Raw genomic sequence first — 13,354 nt, 5'->3', positions numbered from 1 at the left:
GCTGACTAAATACTTTTTTGCCCCACTGTAAATAAAATTGAATTGAATTGAATACTTTATTCTATGTATTTACCCCATCTATGGGTTCATCTTGTTTGTTGTAACCTAATTTCTAAGGCAAGTCGGTCAACATTTTTGTCTTTAAATATGCTATAGAAAAATTTTTTTGACATTTTCATTTGCATTGCTAAAAAACACTGTCCACAATCATCATTAAAAAAGATGGATAAGCAAGAAGAAACAATTCTATAACCTATACATCTATACTTACACTAACATTCAGGTTCTATTATTCTTACAGAAAATAGAAATTGAATTGAATTGAATTAAATAAATTGTGTAAGTAAGCAGTTTTTGATGCATCACAATTAGACTGATTATTTTTATCATGTGACCTCGGAGGGTTATTATCCACCAGATTGGCAACCCTTTAAGGGTTTTGTTTTAGTCACATAGTAAATACGTAAATTTGCAGCAAGTTTAAGTATAAGAAATTTTAGCGTTCATTTAAAGTACTGTTGGAGCATGTGCCTCTAAGCTAGATTACTCACCCTCCCATGTGGATGTGAACGTTTGATAAAGTTAGAATAACAATCCCTGATCAGCTGTTACTGAACACACAGTAACCTCCACAGTGTGACTCCTGGAATTACTTGTTTTTTTTTAGATGGGCATTTAAAGTCAGATGATGATGATCATACTCTTTACTACAGCTTTCCATGTTTGATTACATGATGTTTAAAGAACTGCAGTAGAGGGAAGCTATTATACCAAGCGTTGAGTACCTTGCAGCTCTGCAGCTTGGATGTTGTGTTTTAAGTCATCGGGAACATCAGCTGGCACCAGTACACAGTGCAGCAGTATGAGTTTGATTTTATATTAAATTCATCTTTCTCCCCAGGGTGCTAGCGGCATCACTACAGCCTCCCGCTGCCTAGTATCAAACAGGGAGGTATGTTACATGGAAATAACATTTTGTTCCAGCCTGCCCATTCTGTCATGGCTTGTTTTTGAAAATGTACCAATAATAGTGATGTTAATGGTTATACCAGTGTGACTAAATTGAATCATGGAACAGACTTCCCAGACAAGACTAGCATTAGATTTCAAGTAATATGAAACTGTGGAGCTTCCGTCCAGAGCTGTGTTTGAACTGCACAGTTGGGCCTAGAAGCCTACACATTATACAGGATAAATGAAAAAAAAATACACACAATCTCAAAGTTGAGACACTATGTGAAATGCAAAATGTAAAAACAGAATACAGTGATTAGCAAAAATCTACAAATCCAAATTTTAATCACCGTAGTACACAGAAAGCACACCAAATATTTGAAGTGAGAAAACATACAATTTTAAGAAACAGCACATTTTTTAATTTAATTGCAGTAACACCTCTCAGAAAAGTTGGGACAGGGCCACGTTTGCCACTATGCGGCACCCAATCATCTAACAACAGTCCATAAGGTTCTGGGAACTGACTACAGTAGCTGTTAGACATGATGCATCAGTTCAATGGCCAATAAGAAAAGCAAGCAGGAGCACAAATGTATGTTTCAGTTTGTGAGGACAAATTGAAACATACTAAAAAATTAATACTTGTCTTTTATTATGTACTGATGCACTGCTTTCACCTTTCTGCACCTAATAAGTTTTAATTATTACTTCTTTAGTGATCACCTAAATATTAAATACTTTACCATTAGCTGACAATGAGAAGCAGTGGAGAACTATCTTTTTTTTAAAAAGTAAAATAAAACAAGATGAAAACTGTTACAGTGGCAAAGGCCAGGGCATGGAAATGGACCCAAATTCAGATGCTGGTATAGGTTTTCAACAAGACTTTATTTACAGAACACAAGACAAAACGCTTTAGTTCAGGAAACATGAGACGAGAATCAAAACATGAGTTGGAAGCAGTCATAGCTCGTGGTCACTGAAACACAGTGAGAGAAATGTCAGTGGAATGCTGAGTGAGGTGACAGGAGGTAAGGCAAATGACAAGCTTTCCAGTGGCTTACTTGCTTGCAGGTAGAGTGTGATGTGAGGGTGAGGATCCAGAAGGGGTGAGCCTGGAATGTGAATCCAGCCAGAGTGATCTGGTGATCCAGTGTGGTTATGGCAGGAGAGCAGGTAGATACAGCAGTGGAAACACAGCATGCACCAGTGGTGTTAGTGTCCCAGCACTGACTGGCGTCCAGGTAAGCAAGGTTGCTGCCAGGTTGGAGGAATGGAGATCTGTGAGAAACTAGAACACAAGGTGACACAAGATAAGCAAAACACAAACTTGATGTATTCTCTAAACTTGATGGCGAAGCACTAACATGGGTTAGCAGATGACATGGTGAAGACTAGTTGTGTGCATTGGTCTTAAAGTTTGATCAGCCATTAGATTATCACCAGGTGTGGACAGCAGGTGCAATGATAAGGGCTCCCCCCAGAGGTGGAGTCCATGGCACTGTGAATAAACACCACTCACCCAGACCATGACAGAAATCTCCTTACCACATAAAACTTCATTGTTGGTAAATTGTATATAAATTACCAAAAATAAAAGTAATTTTTCTGTTGTATAAATGAATGTAACCATTGCACATATTTAAGGCTGAGCTTATATTTTGTTTTATCTATAGTAATGTATCATATTCATATAAAATTTCTAGTGGCTATCTTATATGGACCACATGTCTCTATGAGCTCAAAAACATAGGCTTACATCTTTATTTTTTAAGTATATTAAAATAAGTAACAAAATCACAGATGAGTTATAAGACTCCATCACAATGTAACATACTCAACTGTCAATATTTGCAGGAGGGTTAAAAACATTCACGGAAAATTCTGGTGTTATTTCAGCAAAACTTCTCAATAAACTTAGTATAGTCAACATGCAATATCTTAGAGTTTTTCATTTCAAAACACTAATGGAGTATGCGTCTGGAGCCAATGGTATACGTAAGCCAAAACTACACAATATACTAAACCTACTATCCATTCTCTTCCACCTATCCTTTTCAGGGGGCAGAAGCCTATCTCAGCTATCTTAGGGTGAGAGGCAGGTTACACCCTGCACAGGTCACCAGTCTGTCACAGGGCTAACACATAGACACAGACAGCCATTCGCACTCACCTTCACACCTATGGGCAAATTAGAGTTTCCATTTAACCTGGATTGTGGGACGAACCCAGAGTACCCAGGGAGAACCAACGCAAACACCACACAGAAAGACCCCACCTGATGGTGGAATTGAACTCAGGATCTTAGGTGTGAGACACAATTGCTAACCACGGTGCCACCCAAACTAAATTAAAGTTGCATGTGGAATTTTTTTTAGTTAACTAAATAAAAAATGAAAAGACTTTTCAGAAAAGTTTTAAGTAACTGAAATGGTTTTAGGACAGTCTGGTAAGAATTGTGATAACGCACCTGATGAGGTTTTAATGGATGTGTTTATCAAGACTTTGGATGCCAAGAAGACTGAGAGTGAACAACTTTCAAAAGAGTCTGTTTTTTATGTTAAAACCTGTAGTGACTTTCCTAAATCTTACCTCTGGCATATGTTCTCCTGACAATAAAATACTAAAACTAACTAATTAGTAAACTATTAAGAAATAAACTAAAGCAAGATACTTTCAAGCAATGAAAAGTAAACTGAAACATGCAAGACTAGCACTGGAAACTGAAACTAAAGTATATTAAAAACAAAAACTAAAAAAAAAAAATAGGTAATCTAAAAATAAAAACAAATACCAAAACAATAATAACTCTGGTAAGCTGACACCTCCATCTATCATCAAGTTTTTATTCACTGACATGCTAAAGAAGTTATAAAAAACTTTAGACACTGCACTTTAATTCCTGTAAATCACATGTTGGCCAAGTTGCTTAGTAAGAGGAAGCTCGTGTGTTATGATGATAAGTCACAGAGGGCTCATTTACAGTGCTAGCTCTGTTTCCACGTGATGTGCAGATAGTAACTGATGTTGAAGCAGTGGAACCAGAGCCTACAGCAGTTTGTCTAGCATGCTGGGCTACCATCAGGAGATACACAAACAACCAGAAAAAGCTGCTGGGCAATCAACTTGAGCAACTCCAATAACTGTTCATGGGACACAGGCATGCCCTCAAAACACTGTCCTCATACAGATTTCAATGGAGCCATAGTGAAGCAAAGTCAATCCTGCTTCCAAGGATGATAGTCTGTTGTAGCCGCCTAGGTTTTCTTCTGACCCGTATGGAAAAGATAGTTTGTATCCGCCTTGTGTGAAACTTGTATGAAAAGCATACAAGAGTGAAAACAGATATAAGATCCCTTGAAAAATTATATAAATGAAACCTGTATGTTTTGGATACTTACTAAAACAATATATGAAAGTAATGAGAAAGTGGCCACTTTCATGTGTAAATCATATAAGCCTTATATGATTCACTATATGAAGTAGGCCAAATCTTATGCAAGTCTTTTATAAGTTTTTTCTATTTCTTTTCCATATGGGGAGAAACAGGATGCTCTTTCTATACCCAATCATGTTACTGCCCTGTTGCCAGTTATACTAATTAGCTACACAATGTTCTTCCAGTAGTTTTGTTGTTATTGTTGTTTCTTTTCAAGTCTTTTCTTGCTCCAGTTCCAGCTTTTTTTTTTAGATATCTTGCTGGTTTCTGGCCTCCAGACAATTATTGTTTCTGCCGCTGGCCTTAGTCCCAGAGTCTTGCCCTATGGCCTGGCAGACCCCCACAACTGGTTTTTGGACTTTGGTGCTCCTTGTGTTTTGTTAATTGGTACTAAGGTGCCCGAAGTGTACCAAGAAAATATCCCTTTGACCATGTCTGCTTGCCTAAATGTACTGAGTTGTTGTTCATGTGACTTACTGGTTGCATTTGTATTGACAATGAGCTGAAATGATTGGCTGGTGATTTTATATTGTGCTTATGATGTTGGAATAATACTCCCTTTATACATGAAGGTCAAAACTTTTATTAGGAATTAATCTGTGTTTTGGAATCATTTTCATCACTTAATAGCACTGGTGTCTTTTACAAACTTTGCTAAATGCTCTGTAACACAGCTGAAATGACATGCTAGTTGTTGACCCCAGCAAACATCTTCGTTGAAAGCTACAGGTTTTCTGTAACACTCAGTGTTAATTTATTTTTCTTTTCTCAACAGGTGATCCAGGTAATTGATATGTATTTTTTTGTCTGCTTATTTAGTTGGTTTTTGTTTTTTTGCCCTTTATCCCCGTCCCTCTTCTCCGCTGTTTTTCCCCCTCTTCCTTTCTCCCTTTTCTCATTCAAGTCTGTCCCGTATCTAGCAAGTGAAAATAAAAAAAATAAAAACAATAAAAGGTGAATCAAATAGACCATTACGGCAAGGCTGGGATGGTCAATTTGGTAAAGTAAATCCGTTGGGCATCTTTCTTCGCCTTTAGACAATAATTCTGATGGCAAAAGAGCCAAACGGGACAGGCAAAAAAACCAAAAAAACCCCCCCAAAAAACACTCAGTGTTAATTCTCTAAACACTGAGTTTATACTTTTCCTTCATTCCCGTGTGGTGTATTTTGAAAATAACTTTCCATTTCAAAGCCTAAAGTTGAACTGCATCAAATTATTAAGTCTTTGCTTGGCTTGGACAGACAGAAAACAGAACATGTGGACCAAGTGATTTGATAGAATCACAGGTCTTTGAGTAGTGCAACAGGGACCAGAGGCAGATTAAATTCCCAGTTCATTCTCAACTGCAGGCCCTTGGCTAGCTGTGGGAAATCATTATAGTAAATTAACTGAGCAGCACAAAGTGCCATGGACAGATTAGACGGCTGTGTATCTCAGAAGATTGTTAACATCCAATAATGTCCCTTTCAATTCATTTTGGATACTGAATAACTGATGAAGTGTGCAGTTAGTGTTCTTACCTTTCTTTGTGTTTCTCTGAGTTTTCATCACACATATTCAGTTCTTTGCTTTCTTTATTCAGAATACCTACAGCCAGACTGGTTCCATGATACAAAATACATTAACAACACTTTGTATAGTCTGTGTTTTTCCTCCACCTTTAGCGTCCCAAAAGTTTAGATCATCCACACGAATGTCATGATAAGTTTGGCTTTTAATGATTTTTTTAACTGTTTCTTCAGTGAGGTTGAAAAATAAGAATTGGGTGCAAAACTTTGGATTTATTTGGATTTTCTCTAATCCACACAGGGTCAGAAGTTACATACACTCCAATATGCCATACATTTGAGCCCCCATGTATACCTTTGAACTTATTTTTGATTTTCTCTAATCTGCAAAACGTCAAAGTTCTGTACTCAATTCTGTTTCTTATTTATGCTCTATAACAATTCCACCCTGAACATTCATGTCTGTTTACTGCATGTAAACTTGCAAGTCGGTTGACTGGAGACCATAGTCAGACCAGAGTCCTGTACCAGCACCGTTCTGACCAGCAAAATTGGCAGTAGTCCCTCTCAAAACCACCAAAAAACCCTTCACCAGACAGAACAGAGCCAAACGATAAACCTAGAAACACCAGAAAAAAACACTATGAACATACAAAACAAATTTGAAACAGCTCACTCATGCTACAATATGCTCCTGGTCTCACTCATAAACCAGAGAGAGATGATTCTGTGCTACTTAGTGCACAGTAAATAGAAGTACAAAGTTGGAGTAATATTGGATGTTCTTATTTGATTTTTTTCTGCTATAACAGTAGTTAGTAATACTTCTACAGACAATGATGAAAGTCAGGGCAGTTTTTAACATTTTTTCTAAAGAAAGGTAGTAATTGGCAACAGGCAAATAACCGAAGCTCCGTCTTTGAGGACTAACTGATTAAATAAATTATTGATTAATAACTACATCATAATAATAAAATGTGACTAAAATAAATGAGCTCTACTGTGTCTCATCTTACTCCCTTTTGAGCATAAACTTTGTGTAGACATAGGGATATTACTGAAAATGTGATGTTTTTAACTTTTTCTTTTCTCTTGTTATAGTTACATTTACATATTCAAAATAAAACTATTCTATCTCTACTGTGTATCCAGTTGTGTTGGCCATGCTGTTTAATTAAACTTTTATGGTATTACATTCTTTTAATAGGAATTGAATTTAGTTCGATTCAAGCAGACACAAATTTCATGAGCGAGTTTTTGTCTGAGAGAACCTTTTTTGGTTTTGTTGTCTTTTCTTCATTCTCTTCATTTAACTGTAACTTAAGAAAGCCTACTGTAAGCTTGGCCCCACAAACTCAAAGTGTCGCAGAAGTGTGCCATTTGTTGCATGTGCAATAGACCGATGGTCTACTGTACTCTATGTTAAATGTTCTGTAAACAAGATGTTTCTCTCATGGTTATATGGTCTGGAGTATAGAGACAAAACAAGCGTGTGTAGTGAAGCAAGGACTTTGTGCTGTTGTGTGCAATATGTCAGGCATGTGAGGAAGGAAGGTGCCGGCTGTAATTTCACACCTGTAGACCAAAGACAGGTGGCAGGCTGACAAATAGCGTCTGACAGCCAAACACAACTTATAGCTGTGTACAGCTGATGGATACTAACTGTGTACTGAGACCTTTTCTCCAAGTGGGTCTGCTGTGTTTGTGAAGTGTGTAAATAATGTATGTGAGCTTGACAGAAGTAATCTTTTAGTCTTGCTTAGCCCTTTTTACACTGTGCAACTGCTAGTACTATTTGCTTATGCAAACACTAAGTAGTGTCTTTTGCTTCTGTTTTAAGAGTTATTTTTAAGGACAGGTTGGAGTAATACAGATGAAAGAATTTTTAAAAAAATGCATCATACGTGGAACAGTGGAGTAATGGCTAATGGCTAAGACTATTAACAGGAACTAAGCTGGATCAGACTGAGGCTGCACACACAACTCTTCTTGGTTTGCCTGCATGTTGAATGGCCCACTGGCATGCACTAGTCTTACTCTCACTAGTCTCACTACTCTCATATTCCTCTCTCACTCATATTCTTTGCACAAGCAGCAGCCTCAAGGGTTGGAAAATGTATGCAGAAGTGGTTAAAAAAACCCCAGTGTGGCCATCTAAAATCAACTGCAAAAGCTGCCAACAAGTTGCCAAGCTTTCAAAAAATACAGATCATGTTATTTACAGTACATACAGTAAAAAAGTGCAAAAAACCGCCCAAAACACAAAGAAAGATTTTTGGAGTTTGCTAGAGCTTCAAGTTAAAGGCATGTCCATTCAGTAACACCAATGGCTCGCTGCTAGACCTCCATTCTGTCAATTTGTGTCACTATATTGGATCTGATGCTGGTGCCTTTTGGGGCATTTAAGGTCCTCAAGAGGTCCTTTCATAAATTTCCTATCCCCATAAAATAAAGAACATGTTCTTCTTTGTTTTTTATTTGTCAGATTTAACATTAAAACACTATCATATAAACAATTTTTTAGAGTTTACTCCTATAAATACATAACATTTTCATAGAGTAAAAACATGAAAGTAACATGAAAGTCAACATTTTACTAATGTTTTTATTTATTGGTTTATCAAAATGGCAGTTTTGGGGATGACCCCTGGGCAAAGTTAGCAGCACCATATATCATGGCTCAAGAGTTGGTAGTTCGTCTAATCGGAAGGTTGCCGGTTCGAGCCCCGGCTCGGACAGTCTCGGTCGTTGTGTCCTTGGGCAAGACACTTCAACCGTTGCCTACTGTGGTGGTGGTCAGAGGGCCCGGTGGCGCCAGTGTCCAGCAGCCTCGCCTCTGTCAGTGCGCCCCGGGCGGCTGTGGCTACAATGTAGCTTGCCATCACCAGTGTGTGAATGTATGGGTGGATGACTGAACATGTAAAGCGCTTTGGAGTCCTTAGGGACTAAAAGCGCTATACAAATACAGGCCATATATAGCTCTTGTTGCACGCCGGTTGCCTAGGCCGGGGTGTAACACTCTACTGATGCGTCCATATCTCATATATTAGACCAGTCTAGCTGGACTCACCTAGACTTACCTTTGGGTTCAAGTCAATTCAGAGGTAAACTGTAACATAGTTGAAGTAAAGTGTTGTTTGCCAAATTTAGGGTTGCTAACATTAGCCATCGTAAGCCTGCAATATAACTTTTTCATGCATTAGAGAACTTCCAAAAGAGGTTTCTTTATACTGTTCTGCTTGGTCTAGTTGAGAGAGTCAAGATGTCATTGGTGTGCACCTTTTACACACACCAGTGTTTGGGCTAGGCTAAAAGAGGTCCTAAAGATACCACTGGACTGAAGGCATAAAATTAATATTGATTTTCAACAGCTCTTGCTGGAAAAAGAAATGGCCACATATTCCAAAAAGCTGAAGTATTCCCTTAAAGAAAGAGTAATAGAAGGAGGTCAGAGAACATTTTGGGAAGAGAGAAAAAAAAGGACGGTGATGTGGCTAGATTAACAGGTTTAGAGACAGAAAAAGAGGGAAAGAGGATTGTCAGTAATGGAAAAGAGTGATACCAGCAAAGAAGGTATCTGTACACTTTGCCTTGAGAAAGTAATCGATTTCAGGCTTCTGGCTCTTTTGTTGCCCCTCAGACTGAATGACTGGCTCTGAAATAACTCCATATTGTGGAAAGAAGTGGATAAAAAAGGAAAAAAAATAGAGCTCCAAAAACACTATAAACACCAAAACAGATGCAACAAAAGAAAATTAAAAAGACAGTAATGGAGAAATATTAATAGGGAGGGCATTTTATTTCTAAAGTTAAGGGAAGAATAAGTGGTACAAAAATAAGAAGCCTTCAGACTGTATGAGGGACAACATCCAGACTAATACTTCCTGTAAGTTTAAACTTAATCTCCACTTATATTAGCACTTTCCTAAATCAGAAATATACTTCCACAATGATGCATTTAGAGCAGGTGTTAGTTCAGCACTTGCAAGCATGACCTACTGCTTCTAAAACCTCTCATTAGCCTCATGCTGTCAGTTTAAACCAGTGTAGGTCTCTGAAAGTTGCCTTTTTTTGCAACAGCGCTACAGATGAGTAGCATAGAGGGACAGTCACAGTACAATACCCAAAATAGCCACAGGCCAACATAGACACTTGTCTCTGTAACTCATAGCACTTGCTACAAAGATCCTCTCTATCTGAAAGATCATCGGTTATGTAATAGTCCCATAGTCTCAGTCTCATTACACACTGTAAATATGAGTGGAACCATACACTGAAAAGAACAAAAACAAATACGGCAGAAAAAAATCAAGTTTTCTGTCTTCCTTGCTTAAATCATTCTGTATATAATGTGAAAAGGAGATAAAATATCACACTGTCAAACTCCATTACTCACACAAAAAACAGGCAAAGTGAATCTTTTCATTTTACTCACATTATCTCGTGTAAATACCAGAAAACTGAGATTCTCATAAGAAATCCAAGATGTGCTCTTTGAAACTTTTTTTAATTCATGCAAATCAAGACTTTCAAAGGGTTGGTGGGATATATGAATCCTCATCAAATCATGAACTCTTTCTCATTATAATTAATATAAAATGTGTTATAAGGCAAAAGACCAAAATGCATTAGTGCCATTTTCATGTTTAAAGCCAACCAGATTATCAGAAGTAGAGATAAAACAAAATTTCTAGGACTAGAGTATTGGCCTGTAATTCTCCAAATGTCTTTGTTAACAGCTTGGACTTAAATTTAGACTCTCATCAAATATATCAAATTGAGTCTGTTAAGCTTTATTTTGCAGGTATTTTGGCTGAATTATTTCCTTGTGTCCTTGGTAAATGGACTCGTTCTTATATAGCACTTTTTCTACTCTGAGCACTTTCAAAATGTTTTTACAGAACTTTCCGCAATCGTTCACACCCATTCATACCAGCACTTTTTTTCTATGCTCTTTCTATGTAAGTACCGTTTTATCTACCACACACATTCATACTCAGATAAAAAGGGATGGGGATGAAGAACCTGTTCTTCTAGAGAACTGGATCCCAGTAGTCCTATTCCTTGGAATTCTTAGTCTGCCTGCCAATAATCCCGCTTAACGGTTCTTGCACTTTCGCTACAATTAGATGATTTCAGTTCGCGTGTTGGAGGAAGAAAATAGTGGTGTTTCCAGCATGGATATGATCATTACTATTGCACTCTCATTCCTTTATTCAATAAAAATAAAAGAAAAGTGGAGACTGCTCCAGTTTAGAAACAACTGCATTATACTGTTACAGTTTTTTCTGAATGCTTAAACTCTAACTGTGATTCCTGTAGCACAATTCCTAAAACTATTCAGACTTATAGCAAAACCACTCACTGAGTTTGCAAAACCAAAAGCACAAAAACTGCTTTGCACTCAGTTTGCAATTTCGTAACACACACTTTGCAAAACTGTAGGCACAATTCACTGCACAACACTCAATTTCCAAATTTCCAACACACTCCTAGCAAAAGTATACACATGTATGGCTATCATTAACACTAATTTGCCAACTGTCTGGCACACTTTCACATGTCAAAACTTTTTTAGATAATTCGTTCACTTTGCAATCAGCCTAAGCACTATAATACAGGTAAGCTGTGTGTGCGGAGTACAATGGAGGGAGCAGAAAGAGTGAGAAGTAGAGGAGGCCGAGGAAGAGGACGTGGAGGTGAAGAAGTAGGATGAAGAGGACGACAAGGACAAGGAGGAGCAAGAGGAAGATGAGGAGGGGGCAGAGGAAGCATGTTCACTGCAGACCACGTAACCCATATAGTCATTATGGCGATTGCAAATAATCCTATACTTGGAAATAAACACTTGTGTTTGTTTTGATGTGTTTGAATAAACACCAGTACTTGAAGTTTGGATCCCTCTATGCTTATGGATCTATGACAGAAGTATGAGCTCAAACTGACATAGCCTACCTTGTGCACAGGGAAGGCAAACGCCAGATGTGTTTTGTATTCATACCATCGGTGTGCAGTTGGCGCATTGTGTGCTTAGTAGATGATGGCTTGTGTGTACTGTTTGATACGGAAACACCATTTTTACGAAGGTGTGAAGAGTTAATCTAGCTGTGTTTGCTTTTGCAAGAGAACTACAATGTTTTGATTATTGGGTGACAGGTTTTCTTATTTGTGTGAAGAGTTTTGCAAAATTAGCCAATAGTTGCAAAAAAAGGGCTTAAGCAATCAGAAAAAACTGTAACACAAAGGGGCTCTTTGCAAGCACAGACAGCATGCTAACACTAAGCTAGCTAAGAACCCAGATTGATGTTAAAGCTGAGTCCCCCCGCTCAGAGCCATGATAAAGTGAGCCGTCATTTGCGATGCAGCCAACCTGTATTATAAACAACTATGTGGCTATCCCATCTTTCTTTTTTCTTTTACAGCTTTCACGTGTGATCTTCCATTACTCTTCCTGTGATACCAGTCTGTCTGTGTTACCTGCCTTGCAAAGCTAACTCGCAGAGCTTTAAGCCAGGCTGGAGGGTAAGACCCTGTGGAAATTCAAGACTCAGGCACACAGGAAGGTAAATGAAGATTACCACTACCAGGGGCCCGTTCTTCGTACCTCGCTAAGTAAGTTAGCTGGATTTGATTGTTGACGATTTCGCGTGATCTTGGATCGTTCGGTTCCCCGAAGCTCATCCGGGACTTGCTGTCATAGCAACAGAGCCGTAAGCATAAACCTGCTCGGGAGCAGGTTTACTTTATGTAAACAGGATTAGATCGCGGCCACGCAGGTATGTCCGCTTCATTCATACGAAAGCAACAGCGATATTCCACCACTGTTTCACCATAAATAAATAACATCAGTGTAACTAAAGATAATGCAGCACTTGATCCTTTTATTGATGTCACACAGATACATACAGGTCATTTCCTAAAAAAGGGAAATGTACTATTAACATTCTATTACATGTAGGTGATTATTACAGATGTACCGTAATTGTCGGGCTATAAGCCACTACTTTTTGCACAAGCTTTGAACCCTGCGGCTTTTAGTCAGGTGCGGCTTTTCTATAGATTGTCCATGATTTTTGTGATATCGTAAGACGATTTGTTTTGTTTGTTCCGCTGTTGTACGGCACTACGTTGCCTGGCGGAAGGATCGGGGTTCAAGAGTGGTATGTTGGTCACATGTCCATCCGCCAGGCAACATAGTGCCGTACAAGTAGCGCGAAAATCAAACTTCAAAGTAGCGCTACGCGTTCAGCGGGAGTCGTGGATGACGAGCGGCGATAAACTTGCGAAAAGCAAGTTGTGCTCAACTCTACCGGTGGATTCTGACAGCGTGGAAAAGTGTGCAAACATCCACGATCACCAACGGATTTCGAAGGGCTGGACTGCTGCATGATGAAGAGGAGGACACCGCCACGGCCCTTCAGAGGGTGTTCGACTCCGACACTGACAAT

The 13,354-nt window shown here is 38.5% G+C and overlaps 1 pseudogene; it reads right to left on the bottom strand.

The window, feature by feature from the left end:
- Nucleotides 1-1,898: 1,898 nt before the first annotated feature.
- LOC146638317 (uncharacterized) overlaps nucleotides 1,899-13,354 on the bottom strand; it is a 47,094-nt pseudogene continuing 35,638 nt past the window's right edge.

This window comes from Diplotaxodon limnothrissa, linkage group LG2 (assembly GCF_057381915.1).
Source record: "Diplotaxodon limnothrissa isolate DT_005_m linkage group LG2, D_limnothrissa_male_GT1.1, whole genome shotgun sequence".
In the NCBI taxonomy this organism is placed as follows: domain Eukaryota; kingdom Metazoa; phylum Chordata; class Actinopteri; order Cichliformes; family Cichlidae; genus Diplotaxodon; species Diplotaxodon limnothrissa.
Note: the sequence above shows the minus strand (reverse complement) of the source record. Positions and strands in the feature narration are given on the sequence as shown.